Source organism: Aotus nancymaae, unplaced genomic scaffold, assembly GCF_030222135.1.
Source record: "Aotus nancymaae isolate 86718 unplaced genomic scaffold, 86718_ANA_hifiasm-v0.15.2.pri h1tg000003l, whole genome shotgun sequence".
Classification (NCBI taxonomy): domain Eukaryota; kingdom Metazoa; phylum Chordata; class Mammalia; order Primates; family Aotidae; genus Aotus; species Aotus nancymaae.
The window spans coordinates 52055532-52076532 of record NW_026988414.1 but is presented as its reverse complement, the minus strand read 5'-3'; the positions used below and the strand labels follow the sequence as shown (position 1 = coordinate 52076532).

Genomic DNA, 21001 nt, shown 5'->3' with positions numbered 1-21001 from the left:
CTGCCTCTTATTTTGCATGTCTCGGGATGTCATGCTCAGAGATGCCAGAATTTAAATTCTTTTAATCTGTTACTTGAATAAATACAGTCTCATAGTGTTAAGCTCAAATTGTTTTTGCTGCCACTGAGTACATAATATACATTACCTCAGTCCAAATTTTACCCAAACATGAAACTTTAAATTCTATAAAACAAATTCATATATATTTATCGAAACTGTAAATTTATCTTGAAAGTCCCTTTACTGAGAGAAAAACTAGCATATTAAGTATTGCTTTCATTCCAGCTATTTTCCTAGTTGTTTTATTGTTTTTATCACATTTTCAATATGACGAATATCATCATTGCCATTTTACAGAGGAGGTAACTGAGACTGAGTGAAGTAAATTAAATGGTTTAAGTTGCAAATGGCACAGCTTTCCTGGCTCCTCAGCCAGTGCCCTTCTCCATGAAGAAGTAAGTGTATTACTTATATTAGGACTCTTGAAAGAGGAGAAAAAGAGCAAATAGATCAGCCATTTATTCTACAATTCTGTTGTTTTGAGCTTTTCTCAAAAGGTCATATTCTTAGTTTACTCAATGTAGTTTCAATAAGATTGATACAGCTCCTCTGATTTGATATTCTCATTAGTAAGGGGAGCTGCTGAAAGCATTTTGTATATTAAGGAATTACTGGGCACTTCTTTCAACATGTCTGACTAATGCTCAGAATGTTCATTTTTCTACAGAGTAGGGGAGTGTGGTATATGATGTCATGTTTCTTACAGTTTGCAGGGAATAAATGCCACAGGCCCATTGTCAGTGTGGCACACCTAATTTGATCTTCATCATAAACAATGGCTTCCACTTCTGACCCTGTCCAATGTGTAAGGCCCTCACCTGGATCTGCTATTTTCTTCTGCCCAGCATCTACCCCTCCTCTTTTTAAAATAGCATCTCAAGTATCTTAGAGGCTCCCTCTGTTTGGGTTAATTTTATGTATCAACTTGACTGGGCCAAGGGATGCCCAGACAGCTGGTTAAACATTACTTCTGGGTGTGTCTGTGAGGGTGTTTCTGTAAGAGATTAGCATATGAATTGGATGGTTGAGTAAAGCAGATAGCTCTCTCCAATGTGGGTATGCATCGTCCAACCCACTGAGGACCTGAACAGAATAAGAGGGAGAGAACAGAGCTGGGACCTTGATTTACTGCCCTCAGTGCTCCAATTCTTAGGACTTTGGAATTTCCAGAAAGACACCAGCTTTTCTGGGTCTACAGCAAGTAGATGCCAGATCATGGGACTTCTCAGACTCCATAATTGTGTGAGCAATAACCTAATACCTTATAGTTCATCTCTCTCTCTCTCTGTAGCTTTACACACACACACACACACACACACACAGACACAGGCACATACATACATACACACACACAGACTTCTCCTATTGGTTCTATTTATCTGGAGAACTCTGACTAATATACCCTTTCTCCTACTGTGAGTCCACTTGATTTAGTAGGGGATAGATCCCACCCTCAGCCCCTCAGCTTCATGAGGATGAATGACTCAGGCCCATTCAGTAAGTATGCCTCATCTCCAGGCTGTAGGACTTGCAGGGACTGGTAAGAGGCTGGGCACTTGACTCGAACTGGTCAAATGCTGAGATTGAGGAAGCACTGGAAAACAGGAGTTGTCTTTCCTCTGGGGATGTTAAGCTCATGAGATGTAAGCTAAGAGCTACTGGTGGTTTTCTTTTGACTGTACAAGAAGCCTGCCTGAGAATAAAACCAAGTGACAGAAAAGCAAAGTTGAATGCAAGAGAAACACAGAAAGAGGCAAAGGCTAAATGAAACTGCTTGAGGCCTCCTTGGATCTAACCATTCTGAAGCTACTGGACAATTCAGTTTCATAAACTACTGTGGCTTCCCCCCCGCCTGGCTTTTTTTTGCATAAACAAATGCAAGTGATTCTGTAGACCTTTATATATTTAGTCTGGTTCCAAATCCTTTTCCGCTATGAATCACTAGATTACACCTGATGCTAAATGATGAATATGCATAGTGCACAGTTCACAGTGGATCCTGATGGAATGGAAAAGTGGATCAGCTGGAGTAGTACAGCCACCACTAAGGGAGGTGTAGAGTGAGTGTGTGTGTGTGTGTGTGTGTTTGTGAATGTGTACTGGCAAAAGAAACAGTGTCCCCTTCAAGCAATAGGGTCATGTGACAATTTAAATAATGAAAACCTTTGAAGCTGCCCAAGATAATTTTAGACCCCAGAAGCCCAGCACAAGATATTCCGTTCAACTTTAGTCCACTGGCAACACTAAAACATTCTTCTTTGAAGGTGTAACCAAGAAAGGATGAGAGGAGCCCTCACAAATGTAGGATGCATCTACATGTAAGGGAAACTTTGGAAGGGCCTTTATCTATCCCAACCAAAAAAGGAAGTTCAATAGACAGGGGTCTCCAAGGATTGAGCAATGCTCAGTGTAGCCATATGCCAGCCCCTGAGACTCACTCTACTGGGGCTCCCACAGGACAGGGTCAGGCTGTGAAATCTCCCCTGGGCAGCAGAAGAGGGTATCAGAAAATGAAGAAAAGGACCAAAGGGAACCAGTCTTTGGAAGAGCAGGGAGCACAGGGAATCAGTCTTTGGAAAAGCAGGACTCAAGGTGACTGAAGACCACAGTGAGGGTTGTGTTCATTCATGCTCAGTCATCCATGCACTACCATCACAGTTCTGCCATAGCTGGGTTCTATCTGCTCTTATTAACCTACTACTTTAAGTGAACTCGCTTTTCTTTCACTTAAATACTTCCTTGTTGCTTTTAAGCAACACCTTTTGAGAAATGGGTTTATTTCTCTGGTTAAAAGTATATAACCAGTTATACACTTTTCTAGTGTATGTTAAAATAAGCATATAGTCATTAAAAATGTTTGTTTTACCACCTAAAATCTTTTTAAATGCCACAGTACTGGATTTCACTCATTGGGCAATGCTAGTATATAGAACAAGGACTGGACTTCAAGTCAAGAATGAGGGTGAGGATAAAAGTTGCTCCCCTTGAGATGCTGATATTGTCCAGGGGTATCAGTTTCATCACTGCTTTCCTGAAAGCTCTACCCCACCCCTCTGCTCAGGCCACTCCAATGTCTTATCTTTACACTACAAAGGAAGATTGTTTGCAAACAAACACTGGAATTATAAAAAGGAGTAAAACAGTCAAATATAGAGCTTTTAACAAGAGGTGAGTACATTATTGTTACCTCCTGTCTTCAGAAAGGGGTAAAGAATAACCAAGGAGTTCACTGCATTAACCCGTCTGTAAAAGCGGTAGATACCAAATGCTATACTTATGTCATAGATGAATGGCAACTATGTATGCATAACTAGAAGTATAATTTAAAAAATTCTCTCAGGGCTTAACAGGAAACCACATTAAGCAGAACAAGACATCTCTCTTTAAAAGCCATGAACTATCTTGTCAAGTCACAAAACAGTTGCCACTTGAACTCTGGGAATAGACTTTCAAAGACAGATTTCTACATGTTTTTTTCCATTTGAATTTTACAGACACTAATAATGGCCTCACTAGATTTTCTTTAGATTCATGCTAGAAAATATTAGACTGTAATTTAGATATTGTTTGAAGATGGACTATAATACCATAAGACAAAATTGAAGCCAGCTTATTAAAGTTTTTAAAAATTCTTTAAATTTCATGTTTTAGCTTCACTGTGGATAAAATATGCCAGCAGTAAAACATAAAACATAGCTTTCTCTTTGAACTGCAAGGAAAAGATGCTTTATCTATTTTGTGACTTCAGGTGGAGTAATAGTTTCTCATCCTTCTAATAATCACTCTTTATCCACTCAGCCTGCTTTATTGTTCTTTCAAGCACCTGTTACTATGCATCACTTTCTTATTTGCTGTGTTTATTGTCTCTTTCCTCCACTAGAATGTAAGCTCTATGAGGGTAGAGACTTTTTATTATTCATGTAGTCTTCCAGCATCTAGCAAAATGCCCAGTACATAGAAGGTGCTTGATAAAAATGTTAGATGAATGAATTTTGATTAATGACCAGAGTTTACAATTAGCAAATCCTCTCATTTTTCAAGCTTTATCCATCAGATTCAGATCCATAAAAGACACACTTGCTAGCCATTTGACCTCTGGCAAGTCACTTAACCATGTAACTTCTAACAGGTTATGTTTCCGTCTATATAACGGGGACATCATTGACTGATAGGGCACTTGTGAGCATAAAATGAGGTAATATCCATGAAAGTGTTGGTTTGTCTACCTTCACAACCAGGTCTCCATTCATTCGTCTATGTATGAATATAGCCTGTTGGCAAAGGATTTGGTCCATGGTAGGTGCACCATGATTGTTTATTAGTTTTTTAATTTTTTATTTTAATTTTGTCACAGGAAGTAATGATTTTTCAGTTGTTGATGGCCCTGTCTAAAACCAAGGACAAGAAATCACTAGATGAAAGCATTGCTTTTATATACCTTAACTCTTACTCTTTATATAGCTCCAGTATAAAGAGACTTAAAAATGGTATTTTCTCCAATCAAATACATTTAGAAGAAAATAATAAGAACAGGACATCAGCAAGACTGATAAGCGCTGAAGTCATCTCCCTGGTCCCTCCTAAAAGGTCAGTTTTGTTTTTAAGATGCTTCTCACGTACAGAAGACAGTGTTGGGAAAAGTTGAGTTTGATTTTTATAAAGGTGATTTCCAAGGCACTCTTAAAAAAAAAACAAAAAACTTCTTCCCTTTTTCTTTCTTTCTACCTGTCTTTGTTCATTAGCTAGAATTAAATTAATTTTTTTTTTTTTGAGACAGTTTTGTTCTTGTTGACCAGGCTGGAGTGCAATGGTGCGCTCTTGACTCACTGCAATATCCCCGTCCTGGGTTTAAGTAATTCTCCTGCCTCAGCCTCCCGAGTAGCTGGGATTACAGGCACGCACCACCACACCTGGTATTTCTAGTAGAGACGGGGCTTCACCACCTTGGCCAGGCTGGTCTCGAACTCCTGACCTCGTGATCCACCCGCCTCGGCCTCCCAAAGTGCTGGGATTACAGGCGTGAGCCACCGTGCCCAGTCACTAAATTAAGTTTTTGGTTGTTTCCCACACACAAGATAAATAAATATCTAAAAAGCAGGTAGGTTGGGGAGGAAAAATGGTCAATAGAAACTTTCTTAGAAGATGAAAATGTCTGTTAAATCCTCTTCAAATTAGAATTTTCGAATTCTCACCACTAAGACAAAATTAATTGGTTCAACTAAAACAACTGCCAATTAAAACATGGTTAACTAGGATTCTCTAAAACTAAAATCCCAAATCTTACATTGTTCATTCTAAATCAACATGTTTTTAAAAGATTAGGAAAATGGTTACCTATTTGCACAGGAAAATAATAAGTAATGAAATCTCAACAGGATAAAGGCATATAGAATATTATCTTAGCAATTGGCTCAATCACTTCTCACTCAGTTTAAATGTTTCATTAAGAGATATTTTATACAAGGAAGGTGCTAAATCAAGGTTTTTACAGATTACATTTATGTAAGTATTTGTTCTCTCACCAGTGGAAGATTTTCTCTCTAATATCTTTTCTAAACAATTTGTTAATCAGAGGAGAGGAAAAAAATATTTTTTTTCATATTCCATTGGGGACTTTTAATTTATTTTACTTTTATTCTCTGATAAAGAAAAGGCTACAGGGAAACTAACAGGTGAAAGACTTTCTAAATGTGAATGGTGCCTAAAAGAAAAAAGGACTGTGATTAGATGAATACTCATAGTATACATCAAGGGTTAAAATTCATATACTGAGAAATGCATGTTAAATTGTACATATTTTAAAATATCACTTTTAGAAATTTATCATAAAGAGTTCAGATATACACTAAGATAAAAGGATAATCATGGCAATATTAGTTACAGAGGTAATAAAAGTATAAATCCTGATTTCCCACCACATTCAGGCAAGTGAGACCACCCTACAGAGACAGGAGGCTGAGCATCTGTGGAATTTAGACTAGGAGACTTGGACTCATGGATACCAAATGCAGCCAAAGGCATACAGAGTGAAAATGGAGGAACTGAACAAAAGCCTGTACTAGGCCTGCCGTCAAGTTTATTTTCCTTTTTCCTTTTTCCTCCAGCAAGGACGGGAGCTGGGGAAGCCTGCCTGAAGGAAGTAAATGACCTCAGAGAAAAGGCCACTGGAGATTTAAATTTGAGGCAAATCAAAAAGTCGGTCAGATATGTATTTATCCTAGAGCAGCAGTTCTAACTGGAATGGGGTGGGGGTGGGCTTCCCTAGGGGATGGATATTTATAGACATTTTTGATTTCCATGACTGGAGGGGCATGGTGATACTGGCATCTAGTGGGTAGAGGCTAGGGAAGCTATTAAACATCCTGCAATGCACAGAACAACGAAACAGCCCTCACTATAATGAATTATCCAGTCCCAAATGTCAGCAGTGCCACTTAAGAAACCCTGTATTAGACTGAAGCCCACAGTTCATACCTGTCCCATGTCCCCATCACTCACACAGGACTTCCAAAGGTTCTTTTGGGCTTTACCCTTAAATATGATTGGCTTGCCTTTCACCAGACACTTGAGGAAAGCCCTCACAAAGAAAGTCAGAGATGAAAACACACAAACACCAACCAAACAACTTAAGAAAAAAAAGAATTTCTTAAGAAAAAAAAGGTTTCTGGAGAAACAGAAACCATTAAAAAATTAAAAAAGAAAAACTAATTGATACAACCCAGTCTGAAATGCAATTTGGCAATATCCAGCAAACATGAAGTTAAACCCACCTGAAACCCAGCAATTCTGCTTGTAGGGGATTTATCCCAGAGAAAGTCTTGCACATGTCACTAGGAGACATGCACAGATTATTCACAGCAGCATTCCTTGTTAGTAGCAACAAACAAACAAACAAACAAACAAAAACTAGAAAAAAATCTTAATCATTCACTAAAAAGAGAATGCATAGATTAATAAAAGACTATTCATATAGTTGAGTTGAATGATAAAAATCACTTAAAATGAATGACTTGGGGCAAAGTATTTCAATACAGATATATTTCATAAATATAATGTTGACTTAAGAAAAGCAAATTATAGGACACCACATTCATTAAGACACTATACAAAGTTAATAATCTTTGAATAAATACATGTAACAACTTTACTATATCTCCTTTAAGGCAGGGGTCCCCAACCCCTGGGCTGTGGACCAGTACCAGTCTGTGGCCTGTTAGAAACCAGGCTGCACAGCAGGAGGTGGGCGACCGGTGAGTAAACATTACTGCCTGTGTTTTGCTTCCTGTCAGAACGGTGGTGGCATTAGATTCTCACAGGAGCAGGAACTCTATTGTGAACTGTGCATGCGAGAGATCTAGGTTGTGTGTTCCTTATCAGAATCTAATGCCTGATGATCTGAGGTGGAACAGTTTTATCACAAAACCATCCTCCCCATACCCCCGAACCCCAACCTCTGTTTGTGGAAAAATTGTCTTCCACAATTTGAAACCAGTTCCTGGTGCCAAAAAGGTTGGGGATCACTGCTTTAAGGATTTATACTTGTCTACCAATTCTGTAAAGCACTACATTTTAGCTATTGAGTCTGGTGGCAGACTCAAGATGGAGGTCTCCTCTGGGAGGCTGGCAGGAAGGAAAGTAACTGGGATGGGTATACAGAGAACTTAGAGTATGTGCTATTTCATTTCCTAAGCTGCATTGTGGGTCTACTGGTGTTCGCTATATTATTCTTTTATATCTTTTGTATGCTTTAAATCATATTAAATAAACCTATTTTTAATGTCATCAGAAAGATAAAAGAAAATATCGTATCCAGTAAAAAGTAAAGTCTCATTCATGAAGTAGGAATTTAATTCCACAAACATAGTAGTTTTTAGAGAATCTAAAGTGTGGTAAAGCTTATTACATGCTTTAAAATATAAAATTAAAATGTATAGGCTTTCTTAAAAAAATCTGTCATTTAATTTCAAATATATAATTTAAATTTAACCTTAGTGGCATTATTTTAGAATTGAGTTTTTCTTTTTTAATAACCAGGTATATAAGGTAACTGTGTCATGTACCTGGTTTGAAAATTTTGTAAGAGATCCCAATACATCATATGCCATGTCGAGCTATTTTTTTTTAAGTGTTCTTAATACTAAGCATTGGGGTAAATTTTTAATTGCTAAAAAGTATAACTGATTATATTTGAAATATTTAGCAGTTATGATCCACAATAATAATTCTAGGAAATTAAAAAAACAACATGTTAGTCAATGTTTTAAGATCTTATCAATATATTAAGTACCTACACAAGTGATTTTATCAGTGGCTTTTGAAATTGAAATAACAACTTCTGAAATTATTTAAAAAATATCTTTTTCTAAGAACACATGGACACATGTTGGGAAACAACACACACTGGGGCTTGCCACAAGTGTTGGGGAGGGAGAGCATCAGGAAGAACAGCTAACGGATGCTGGCCTTAATACCTGGGTGATAGGTTGATCTGTGCAGCAAACCACCATGGCACATGTTTACCTACATAACAAACCTGCACATCCTGCACATGTACCCCAGAACTTAAACGCTGAAGAGAAAACATCTTTTTCTTTGGCACGAATTTGTTCTAACCAGAGAACTCATTTAGGAATTGGGAAAAGCATAAAAAGTATCTGTCCTTTTTAATTGCATAAGTAAGTGATACACGAAAAGTTCTGAGTGAGTTCTGTAAGTAAATATTTTAATTTCCTTACACTGGCTTAGCTAAAAATCATTTTGCCATTTTAGAAATATTATGTTATTATACCCAGTAGTGAAACATTAAAAAATATACATTTAGCACGTTAAAATAATCATGTTCATCTTTTAAAGAAAAAGATCCTCAAAGAAGACACAATTTATACTTTCCATTTTTCATTGACATCATTAAGTACTCATTCAAATTAGTTTTGGAAACTGAAATTTTACTTTACATTTTTTGATATGGTGGCAAAGTTCACCTGAAAAAACAATTTCTAATCTAATCCTTCCTTCCTACAAGGTGTGTTCCCTCTAAAAGTGAAAACTCTATACTTCAAATATATATAAATATATATTAAGATCATAGCCAATAACAAAAGAAAACAAAGATAAACAAAAATGTTTTAATATGGAAACATTTTTATCACATTTTATCAAATGAAATTTCCATGGCTAGTTATTGAAATTTGTCTTGTTTAAATGATATGAGTTTATTCTAGCAAGTGGTTCTAAGGTGAAGATGTTAATACAGTTTGAACATCCCTAATCTGAAAATCCAAAATCTGAAATGCTTCAAGACCCAAAACTTTTTCAGCATGGACATGGTGCCATATATGAAAAATTCCACACCTGACCTCATGTGACAGTTCTCAGTGAAATTGCTCTCAGGACTTTGTTTTATGCAAAAAATTGACGTAAATATTATATAAAATTACCTTCAGGCTATGTGTATATGAAACATAAATAAACTTGATTTTTAGCTTGGGGTACAATCCCCAAGATATATTATTATATAAATGCAAATATTTCAAAATCCAAAAAAATCTGAAATCCAAAACACTTCTGGTTCCAAGCATTTTGGGTAAGGGATATTTAATCTGTATAGCTGTGCCTACAAAAATAAAATGGTAACCAAGAAGACCTCTAAAATTAGATTTGTAAAATCTCCTTCAGCTCTAATATTCACTCATCCTTTCATCATTAATGACTTTAGTCATTCATTTGTTCACTCCTAAAGAGGAACGAAAGAAATTTGCTTCAGCTATAGTACATCAATATGAAAGGTGGGAAGGGACCACAAACCGGAATCTCAAATACACATAGAATTCACTCTCTGTATTGGAGAAGGAAAGGAATCCTGCCTAGGTGACCTAGACCCACCCATAGAGGCCTTTTATATTAAAATTGTACCACTGCTTTAGCACTCTGCTCACAAAGTATGGCACATCACATGTCCATTCATTTATAGTGGAAGACAAGGAGGCACAGAGAGGTGACCAAACTTGTCAAAAGTCACAGAGCAAGTTGAAAGGCCAAAATCAGAGTATATGGTCTATTGTAATATTTTCAACAAATGTATTGAGAACTTGACAGGTGTCTGGCTTAGAACCAGGAATGAGGACTACAAAGATGAATAAGATGGAGTTCCTGCCCAGAGGTGCTTATGCTCTAGTGCTGGCAGCTCCCAGACTCAGGGGTTCTGGGAATTATTGTAAGACCTGATCATCTTGGCACCTACTGCTGGGTCTCTGAGTACTGTGTTAGCATATTAACAAATGTGGGACTGCATGGGGACCAGAACACCTGGAAAAGTAAACATGGGGAATCAAATTCAGCTTGGCTGTAATCTGTAAAATGCAAATTCAAAGAAGTATTTGTTTCTACCTATCCATCTTGCAAATGTCTTAAAAACACTCAAAATGGAGAAATTGGTCCTATCATCCACTGCTGTTAGAAATAAAAATTTTGTGTTTAGATGCCAAAGTTGCAGCATTATGTGTAAGCTTATAACCAGGAACAATTATGTTCAACAGTAAGTGAATAATGTTTCATTAAATTAAGGTTATATTCATGCAATATTATGATACATGAGGCAGTTTCTTAAGATTACTTAATGACCTGGGAAAATATTCATCATCTAATGTTAATTAGAAAACCAGCATATTAAACTATATATGGTATGCATATTCTAAAAATACTTTTCTAAAAATACAGTATGCATGCATATCTGTACCACAAGCACTGGGAAAAAAATGTATCAAATTAATACTTGTGATTATTTTTGGGTGCTGGTATTATAGATGATTTTTATTTTTCTCCTTTGTATATTTTCCAAATTTTCTGCAAGGAGATTCCATTAATTTCATAATTTAGAAAAAATAAAAGTAAGTTTTAGTTAAATTTTTGTTCAGACTAGATGATTCTCTGAAATTACTGTCTGTTCCTAACTGGTTTCAGGACACCAGTGACTCAGCCCCTTCTGGTTAGGACACACAGATGCCCAAGAGAGGTCCTGAGACCCAAGCTCCATGACCCAGACTTGTTTTGCTGCTTCATGACTAGGTCTTTTTGGGCAAAACAGGTCTGAGCCTTTGTAGTTGCATTTGTAAAATGTGGCAATTTATGTCTGCCTCACAGATGAAGTTTAAAAACAGCGTAAGAAAAATGCTTTGAAAAGTACTATATAAATGCAAGTTATGTCTCACCTGAGACATAGATAAGACAGAGTACACACTCAAATCCCAAATGACCAACTTCTTGGTTTTATGACATCACTAAAATGACAGAACCTCTTTGAACCTTAGCCTCCTAATTTGTCACGTAGAGGTATTACTGCCTTCTTCAGAAGGTCGATGTGAACTAAACACCGCATGCGGGACTCAGTCAATGTTAGCTTTCTTCCTTTCTTAGGCCCTGTCTTTCCCCACTCCACCCTTTACTCTGAAAGAAGAATTGAAAAAAAAAATGCTCTGGCATCAGCACTTTCTGTTCTAATTTTAAAGCATATTATTTACTTTGATTTTTTGATATGTTAAAAATGTATGCACTCTTTTTCCTTTCTCCACCCTTTTATGGTTTGGACCAATAGCAAACACAAAGTAAGAAGAACTTGCGAAAATCAATCTGAGGACTGTGGACAAATTTTATGGGGTCATTTGAGCTTGAAGTCTTCCACAGAAAGCTCTGAAACCGTAAGCACTTTCCATTAGGGCAGGCAAAGTAGGAAGTGTGAGAACGTCCTTGCTTTGGTAGACTGAAGTTATTTCAGCAATTAGATCTCCTTAGATTCTGGATTTATCTAAATATACCTGTGACATTCTGTAAATGTGCAGAACTCAGAATTTCTCAGTCTTGGCTTCTCTAGTGTCAATTGACAACCACATGTCTTGAAGTTTTGTTTCCTTTAATTAACCTTCTTCATTTTCAAATCAATTTTCTCACTTCCTCATGGTGTTACTGCTATTCTAAGGAATGCAGACCTAAGGGATCAACATTTCAAGACTCCGAAGGTTTATATGCCAAGTCTGGAACTTTGTACACAAATAGATACCCAAGCCTACTCACCGTTCTTTCTGTACATTCAAACTTAAAAATTCAAGGGCTAAGATTAAAGTATCAGAGGACTAAGTCCTAACATATTATTTGAAGTCTGGTCCACCTTATTTAAGAATCTTTTCTTATGGGAAAGCTGAAGATTTTCAAGAAAGAGAACAACCCACTGAAGGCCCTCTCTGTTTAGGGAAGGTGCTGGTGGAGTGATGGAAGGGGATGATCTACATGTACCATGATTGTGAAGACAGATTAAAAAGGAAGAGGCAGATAAAAGACATATTGTAGCAGAATCTGATGGTGCCCAGTACATTTTTCCAGAGTCTTAGCACTTTACTGTGTTCTGGTTGATTTCTAATGGCCAGCGTCTACCCACCTTTAGTTGAGTGCTAAGGAATTCACACGACCATGCTAAGCAGCACTCAGCCAATGACTGGTAGGAGCTGACACATAAACATTTCAGCTCCCTTGCCCTTTGGGTGGAAGAACTCTGAGCTGTGTTGTATTAGTTTCCTATAACTGCTGTAGAAAATTATTAAAAACTAAAGAGGCCTAAAGAAACATGAATTTATTATTTAACAGTTCTGGAGGGCATAAGTTTGAAACAGATCTTACTGGGCTAAAATAAAGACGCAGGTCTGAAGATAGTACAGCACTGCTTTGAAGGATGCTGACCAAGCTTCTGGTACAAGCAGGCCAAGCTGTGGCCCCTTATTCTTTGAAAGAGCCTTCTTGAATTCCTCTTCTCTTTATAATCAGAACCAAGACAGGAGAATGTGGTGGTGAAAATTCCTCTGCACTATCCTGAAATCAATCATATCCAGCGTCATCTTAATTCCGCTTAATTTAATTTAATCCTGCTATTTATTTTAATCCATCTAATTTAATCCCACTTTGGCACAATCCGAATCTAGAACACTTGAGTCAAATCATCTAATATTCCGAGACTAGCAGAAGTCTACCCTGGATGGAAAACAATAACAAAATTACAAGGTACATAAAGTCAGAATCTCTTGTCTTTCATTCTAGTTATAAATAACCACATGATCTTAGACTAATCACTTAATCTCTCTCTGATCGATTTCATTTCTTCATGTAAAGACAGAATTAATAAAAGTTACTCCTTTTCTTGAGAGATTTCAGAGTTAAATGGAAAACTCTGTGAACTTGCTTTGAGTTCTAATACAATAGAACTAATCATGATGATTCAAAGGACACTAAACCTTTTGTTTTTCTCATGAATGTAGGTTTTAGTCAAATGCCAGCAAAGTATCCTCTGTAAACTTGGTGATCCTAAAATATTTATTGTTTTTGATAACGAAGAGTAATGTCTATGCAAAGTAATTGATTCACCACTTTCTCCCAGTTGGAACCATGTTGACTCATCTTAGTTATGCTGATAAAGCCCCTCACTACATGTGTATCTAACTTCATCAGAAGCAAACAATCTTCTGGATATACTTTGGATAGTTCTGCAAAATTTAACAATGGTGACTTGTCACATAACAGAACACTTGACTTTTTGCTCTATTTTAACATACATTTGAGTGTTTTTATTGAGAATCTATTAAATCTAGAGCTCCCAGAACTGGTCTCCAGTAGTCTACATAATAATAGCTACAGTAACATCCGAAGTCTGCATCTTACATTACAGTTGGCGGTGGCTTCCTATAGTTAGATGTTGCCCAAACTTCAGTCATCTTTATAACATCAGCATGATATTTTGCCATATTTTCTTAATTTATGTGTTACTATTTACCAAGTGTTTTACCTTAAATTGACGTACCTTTTAAAATTTCAATACATTTATTTAAAAAGTGAACTTGATATCACTACCATACCTAGAAAACCAATATTGCTTGTGATAAATAGAAAATAAATTAATTGATTTAGCCATTCCATGAAGTATACATATAGTAAAACCTCATATTGTGCACATATATATACATTTATATTTGCCAATTAAGAAAGTAAAATAATTTTGAAAAGAAAGTAAATAAATGTAATACAATGAAAACAAAACAATGTTGCTCAGTTCCTGCCAGATACTGTTGTTGGGTTAAGTTCCTGAGCTTGAGATACATTCTTTTGTGTTTGTGTGTGTAAATGTGTGTATATGAGAAAGAGAGAGAGAAAGAGAGAAAGAGAGAGAGAGAGAGAGAGAGACTTGCATATCTATATCAAATTTAGAGACAAGCTCTACATTGAGACTTTCACTGAATTATTTAGATTTTTGGAAATGATATGATGGATTATAATCTTAATTTTCACAATAACCTTGTTAGGTGATTCATTAAGTAAGCAGTGCAGATATTGCTTCCATGTTACAGATGATAAAGCTAGGGCTCAGAGAGGTTACATGACTTATTCCTTGAATCCTCAGTTAATGGCAGAGCTGGGCCTCAAACATGAGCCCTTTCATTCCAAATCCTGTGCTTTCTCTATCATACTCAGACCTTCTTGGAATGAGAGGGGTTGCAGAGGGCTTAGATAAAGCACAATGAAGATCCCTTTCCTCTGTCAGTTATAATCCAGTCAAGGAGATGAGAGGGACGAAAATCATATATTTAAGTTGTATCAAGAGAAAGTAAAAAGTGTGTTTTGAGGTAACTGACCCAAAGAATAACAGTGAAAATATTTAGCAAGTGAGCCCACTGTAAGTTGGACTAGTAGGGAAGACTTTCAGGAAGAAGCAATATTAAAACTCTCATGCTGAAGGGTGGATAAAATTAGATGAATTGAAGATAGAGGTGAAGCCATTTCAAGTGAAAACAGCACTTTGATCAGAATAATAAAACATATCAAAGCTCTGTCTTGGTTCACTGCAGATAGGAGAAAATGCAGATATATGACAGGAAGTACTATGGATACATTTTATAGTCTTATGTGTTATGAAGTAGAATGAATCACTATCTTGTAATCCTTAAAAATAAATTATTGCCCTCAAAATATGTATGATTCAGCAAACCATCTACAGGGCTTTTTCTCCTAAGGAAATATTGATAGATATATGCTAATATTTGTAAGAATGTGTTTCCTCCTAGCACAGAAATTGGAAATAACTCCAATGTTTGACCATATGGGGCTTAGTTACTTAAAATTAACCACATCAACACTGGGGACCCTGTGCCATCTTCAAAAAAGGCTTCAACCTTTGCTACTAAAATGTGGTATGTGAACCAATATTGTCACCTTTACCTGGAACTTGTTAAGATGCATTTTCTGTTGCAGTAAGTCTGGGGGAGGGCCTGAGAGTCTGCATTTCCACCAAGTTCCCCTGTGATTCGCACATGTATTAAAGTTTGAAAAGCAGAGGCACATGATTGATGACATAGAAAGATATTTGCAATAAAATGAAATGGGTTGATTTACAAGAATTAGTTCCACATGATACTATATTGGTAAATTTTTAAAAATATGCATACATTCACACATGAGAAAGAGAGGGAAATAGAGAAAGAGAGAGTGTGTGTATGTGCAAGACAGACAGATGGGAAGAATATATATTAAAATACCAACAGTGGTAGAATTACAGGAAATTAAAGTTTTTTCTGTGTTTGTGTATCTGCATCTACTATGAACATACCTCTTTAAAAATATAAATAATAAAACTCTATTTTCGATTCCTTTTCTGTTTTCAGAATTTTACTGTGTTATTTCTGTAAAAATAAGCAGAAACCAACAGGCTGAACTGGAGGAAAACAACCCATGGGGATTTAATCAACGTAACAAGAAACTGTCAGAAGAGAGAAAGACTTGTAAGATAAGAATTTTCCACTAAATGTGAACTAAGTCTGTGTAACCTTCATGTTCCTAGAGCTCTTGGAATTTATTTTAAAAACGAAACTTTTTTTTTTTTTTTTTTTAAGTAAGGCTATAAAGCTCCAGGAACATAGACATTTTCAAGACTGCCAACTGGGAAAGTACTTTCAGGATGAAACAGATCGGTTTCCCTTAACAAGTATTTTTAGTGGTTTTACTCTGAGTTCTGGTTGGGAATATTCCAGCAATGTCACTTAGAAGTTGAAAGAGGACCCAGCTGCTTTGTCAGAATGATTCTTTGCCTGCCTTTTCCCTTCGAAAATTTACCTTAGACTTTATTCATTTCTGTAAGTTGTCCCCATTTGGATGATCCCTTTGTTCTCAGCATATGATGGTAAGAAAAAGATTCAGATTCCAGCTTCACTGTTTTTTAGCTGCTGGGATGTTTAGGCAATGGAAGTAAGCTGAGATGATTAAATGAGATAATGCACATAAAGCCTTTATTGTAAAGGAAATACTTAAAAAGTTGACTGAATGGAGGAACTGGTGTTGTGGCACGACTATGGGGACTCTTCAGAGAAAGATCAACTGGCCCCAAACGGAACTGAAGCAGCAGTTATTCAAGCACCTGTGGGTGTTGGACTGGGAGTGGCATCTGGGGCATCGGGTGGTCGGGGCTGTGACAGACCAAGGGCTGATCACACAGCACCACCTCAAGAAGCGGGCATCCAGTGCACGTGCCAACATTACTCTGTCGAGGAAGAAGCTCAGAAAACTTCTCCAGCAGATCCAGCTTGCCCAGAAAGAGAAGGCAGCCACAGAAGCGGAAACCCCCTTAAAGCCAGCCAGGACTAGTGAACCACAACGCAAAGATCAAAAGAAGACAAAGGCCCCTAGGATGTAGAAATGAAGGCCCCTGAAGGTGAGAGCTAAACCTCTTCCTCTAGAAGATTCTCAACTGGATCCAGAAGGGCTCAGTGGCTGTTTCAGAGGACTTTGGCAAAAGCAATGCCCCCTTTCACTCACCAGATTTCTTCCTCCCTAATCCTCCTCTGGAAAAATGTCTTTGGGAGGGAAGAAGGTACAGAATAAAGACTGGAGAAGGGCCTCTCTAGCAGCCAATTTCATTTGTAATAAAGCCCTAGCACTCTGAAAAAAAAAATGTTGACTGATTAATTAATTCATCATTCAACAACTGTGTACCATGAGACCATCATCTGTCCCTAAAGGCAGAGGATGCAAATGATCCGAGACATGTCTCCTTACCTCAGGATGCTTTCAGGTAAGGGGATACAACCAAGGGGAACACAATTACCCTGCAGTGTCACAAGTGCTATGACAAGGAGAAGGCCAGGTATCACAGGGGCAAATAAGAGGAGTACCAACCCCACCGGGGGGTGGTGGTGGTAAAGAAGTCTTCCTCGTTGAAGTCATGTCTACATTGAGATCTGATGGACCAGTAGGTCTTGGCCAGGAATAGCTGAGAGGCTCCAGATAGTGGAAATAACACATTTACAGGTTCAAATGTAAGAAAGGCACAAATGTTCAGGTGTTCAACAAATTAAAAGTGCTAAGATATGAGTCTTAGCATACACTAAGGGGTGGAGGGTGGGGGTAGTAGAAAGAAGGAAAATGATATGAGGGGTCTGTAGAGCCTGGTCATGAATGGGCCTTGTCAGTCATGTGGAAGAAGTTTTACTTCATCCAAAGGACTGCGGGAAAGTTCAGGGTCAAATATGGTTGCACTGGGGCTTTAAGCAGGTTGCTCTGGCCAGGACCGAGACAAGCCAGGAGGACTGCAAATCAGCTAGGAGGCTGTTGCAGGAACACAGGGAGAGGTGATCCTATCCTCAAGCCAGTGGAAATGGATAACTATACATGAAATGAGATTGGTGGTTAACTGGGAGTTGGGAGATGATGGAACAGGCCCAGAGAATATACTTAATACATACCTATTTTCTTCTCCACAGAGATCTACTGGCCACTTCAGGCCAAGGGAAGATTAACCCAGTAGTAGCAGAAAAAATATTATATAGAAGCAAAATAACTGTCTGCTTAGCAGTTCTTGAAGTAAGGTCTGGGAATTCTTGAGGGTGACTGTATTTCTATTTAAGCAGTCTGTGAGGTCAAAATTTATTTTCCTAACAATTCTGAGATGCTGTTTGCCTTTTTTGCTTTTATGCTTTCACAAACATGCAGTGGATTCTTCTAGAGGCTACACGATGTGTGATAATGAAATTGCTCTGATGGCTGAAGTTACGTGTGCTTGGATTTTCTTGAGCTTTAAATTTGTCACAGTTTTAATTTCAAATATTGTAAATACAGAAAGATATAGCCCCCATAACAAAAGCTCTTTGGGGTCCTCCATAATGCTTAAGAGTGTAAAAGAAACCTGAAGCCACAAAACTTGACAACCAATGCCATAAACATTTAAAAAGCATTTTAAAAGCATCCACTATCAAGAGCTTAAAAAAATTATGAGTGAGAACAAACTCTACTGATTGAGGAGTCTAATTCCTTTTTTTTTTTTGAGACAGAGTCTCACTCTGTTGCCCAGGCTGGAGGCAGTGGCATGATCTTGGCTCACTGCAACCTCTGCCTCCCGGGTTCAAGCGATTCTCCTGCCTCAGCGTCCCGAGTAGCTGGTACTACAGGCTCTCACCACCACACCCAGCTAATTTTTGTGTTTTTAGTAGAGACAGCGTTTCACCATATTGGTCAGGCTGGTGTTGAACTCCTGACCTCATGATCCATCTGTCTCAGCCTCCCAAAGCACTGGGATTACAGGCGTGAGCCACCGCACCCAGCCTGAGGAGCCTAATTCTCATCTTAGCGTTGTTGTCCTTTCAAATCTGAGCCATTGCCAGCTTAATATAAGGATAATGCCTGGGATTTCACTTCTAGAAGAACACATCCAACAAACAAAATCAAAGCACATACCATACAATGTACTAAGTAGAAATATGAAATCCGTATCTGCAATTCTGAATATACTTTGTTCTTTAAACTTATTTTTAAAGTTAGAAAACAGAGTCACTGAGTAATACTCATATCTTAGAACAAAATCTCTGTTGTGTGGGCAGAAAAGCAAAATAGAAGTGACAGTGTGGGCAAGTGGAAAATAACACAGTGAGGAGAAATGATGCAAACCAGACTCAGAACCAGAGCTCTAAATGCAAGTTGCCAACCCAAAAGGACTTCAGGATCCCCTATGAACCATCATTTAAAAAAACAAGGGCAGTGGGCTAGCCAGTCAAGCATAAACCTGGTAGTCATCCACATGCCATCTGAAAAGGCCTGGAGCCAGTGGAGGACACTTGTCTGTGCCTCTGAACAATACCAAAGTAGCCGCCCTTCCAAGAGGTCAGTGGGTATCTCAGCACAAAAAGTCTAGGGAGGGTCAGGATAAGAGCAATATAGAAAATGGCCCCAGAGACTGAGGGCAATCAGAATTCCATGCTTAGCATGAGGATTCCATATGACTGTTAGGAATAAAATGTGGCTAGTACATTGGAGGAACTGAATGTTTAATTTTATTTCATTTTCACTAATATACATTCAAAGAGCTATGAGACTAGTAATGACTACACTCGAAAACTCTATTCCAGAACTTTAGTGAAATGATCTTCCCAACCTGTGGAGAGCCAATTCTAAGATGCATCATGGTGCAAGATGGGCTTGAATGTACTCTTCAGGCAAATGCATATGTGAAATCCTTGTCTCCCACCAAAACCCAGTCAACTTCCTAGGACATCTGCCAACAAAGCTGGCTAGTTCTCCTTGGGGAGTTTGGAACAGGAACTTAATAAAGAGGGAAGCAGAGCAGACAAACGAGAGGCAGGAGTCTTGCCTGTTACCCCATGGGACGTGGCCCTGAGCTATCTTCCAAATTCTTTTCCTGAAATGTAGCAGCTTGTCACTGTGCTTCAGTGACATATACCCCCTAGTTCTTCCTTGAATATGTCAAGCAAGTTGCCATCTCATGGCCTATTGTGTTTATTTACTTTCTTCTTATCCTGGAATGCTCTTTCTCTGGATCAGGGTTTCTTAACTTCAGTGCTAGTGACACTTTGAGCTGGATAATTCTTTGCTACAGGGACCTGCCCTCTGCAGCACTGGGTGTTTAGCAGCATCCTTGTTCTCTATCCACCAGATGCCGGTACCATCCCTTCCCCCAGTTGTGACAATTAAAAACTTCTCCAGACACCAAATGTCCCTGGAGAGGCAAAGAATCACTGCCCTAGATATCTGCATGATTCACTTTCCCACTTAATTTAGTTCAATACTCACATGCCATCTCCAGGGAATCCTTTGCAAAACGCTGTACCTCTCTGTCCCCTTTCCCTGTTTTATTTTTCTTCCCAGTATTTATCACTAGCTAACATTATGTCAGATACTTCTTTGTTTCTTGTGACTTTGCCTCCTTTGTTTACTGCTGTAATCCTAGCACCTAGTATCTAGTTGATTGGTAGATACTTTATAAATATTTATTGAATGAAGGAAGGAAGGAAGGAAGGAAGTACCTGCACCATTTGTAAAGTCAAAAGTGAGGCAGGAAGTTTTCATTCTGGGGGAAAGGAGGCATGCCGCCAACAGAAAAGCTTCAACTCAAATTAGCTATAAAAATCTGTTATTGGTTGTTATATAACAATGACAAGGCTTTAGGAAATTTTCTAATAATGGCACACTTTTACTCACCTTATCTAAAATTATGCTTTGAATGCAAAAATGAATTATAATTTTAAATATATTTGTCGACCACTTTTATGAATAGTATCAATTTTGAGACCTAAAATTGCAGTCATGTCATATCATCAAGAATCTGTTTTTACCTGATTTTAACATTGATGTCTACTTGCCATTGAGCAAAAAATATTCTGATAATGAGAAAAAGGCCTGATGAAAGGCCTGCATTTTCCTTCATAGTTATAAATGGAAATGTGTTTCCAAGAGTTTTTTATTAGCATTACTGTGTGTAAGCCTATCAATTCAGTGACTCCAGCCTAGGAAATTTAATCATGTACTGAAGTCCTTACTTACTTCTAAGAATGAGGCTTTCCCCCCTGATGATTTGTTACATTCTTTCTGAATTCTTTAAGAATACTAGACTAATTTATAAAATGCTGAA

At 37.7% G+C, this 21001-nt stretch overlaps 1 protein-coding gene and 1 pseudogene across 3 annotated transcripts in view; one reads left to right on the top strand and one right to left on the bottom strand.

The window, feature by feature from the left end:
• Window positions 1-21001, bottom strand: part of SLC24A2 (solute carrier family 24 member 2) — a 293748-nt gene that overhangs the window by 195189 nt on the left and 77558 nt on the right. The window lies entirely within an intron of this gene.
• Window positions 16417-16904, top strand: LOC135276735 (uncharacterized protein C11orf98-like; annotated as a pseudogene).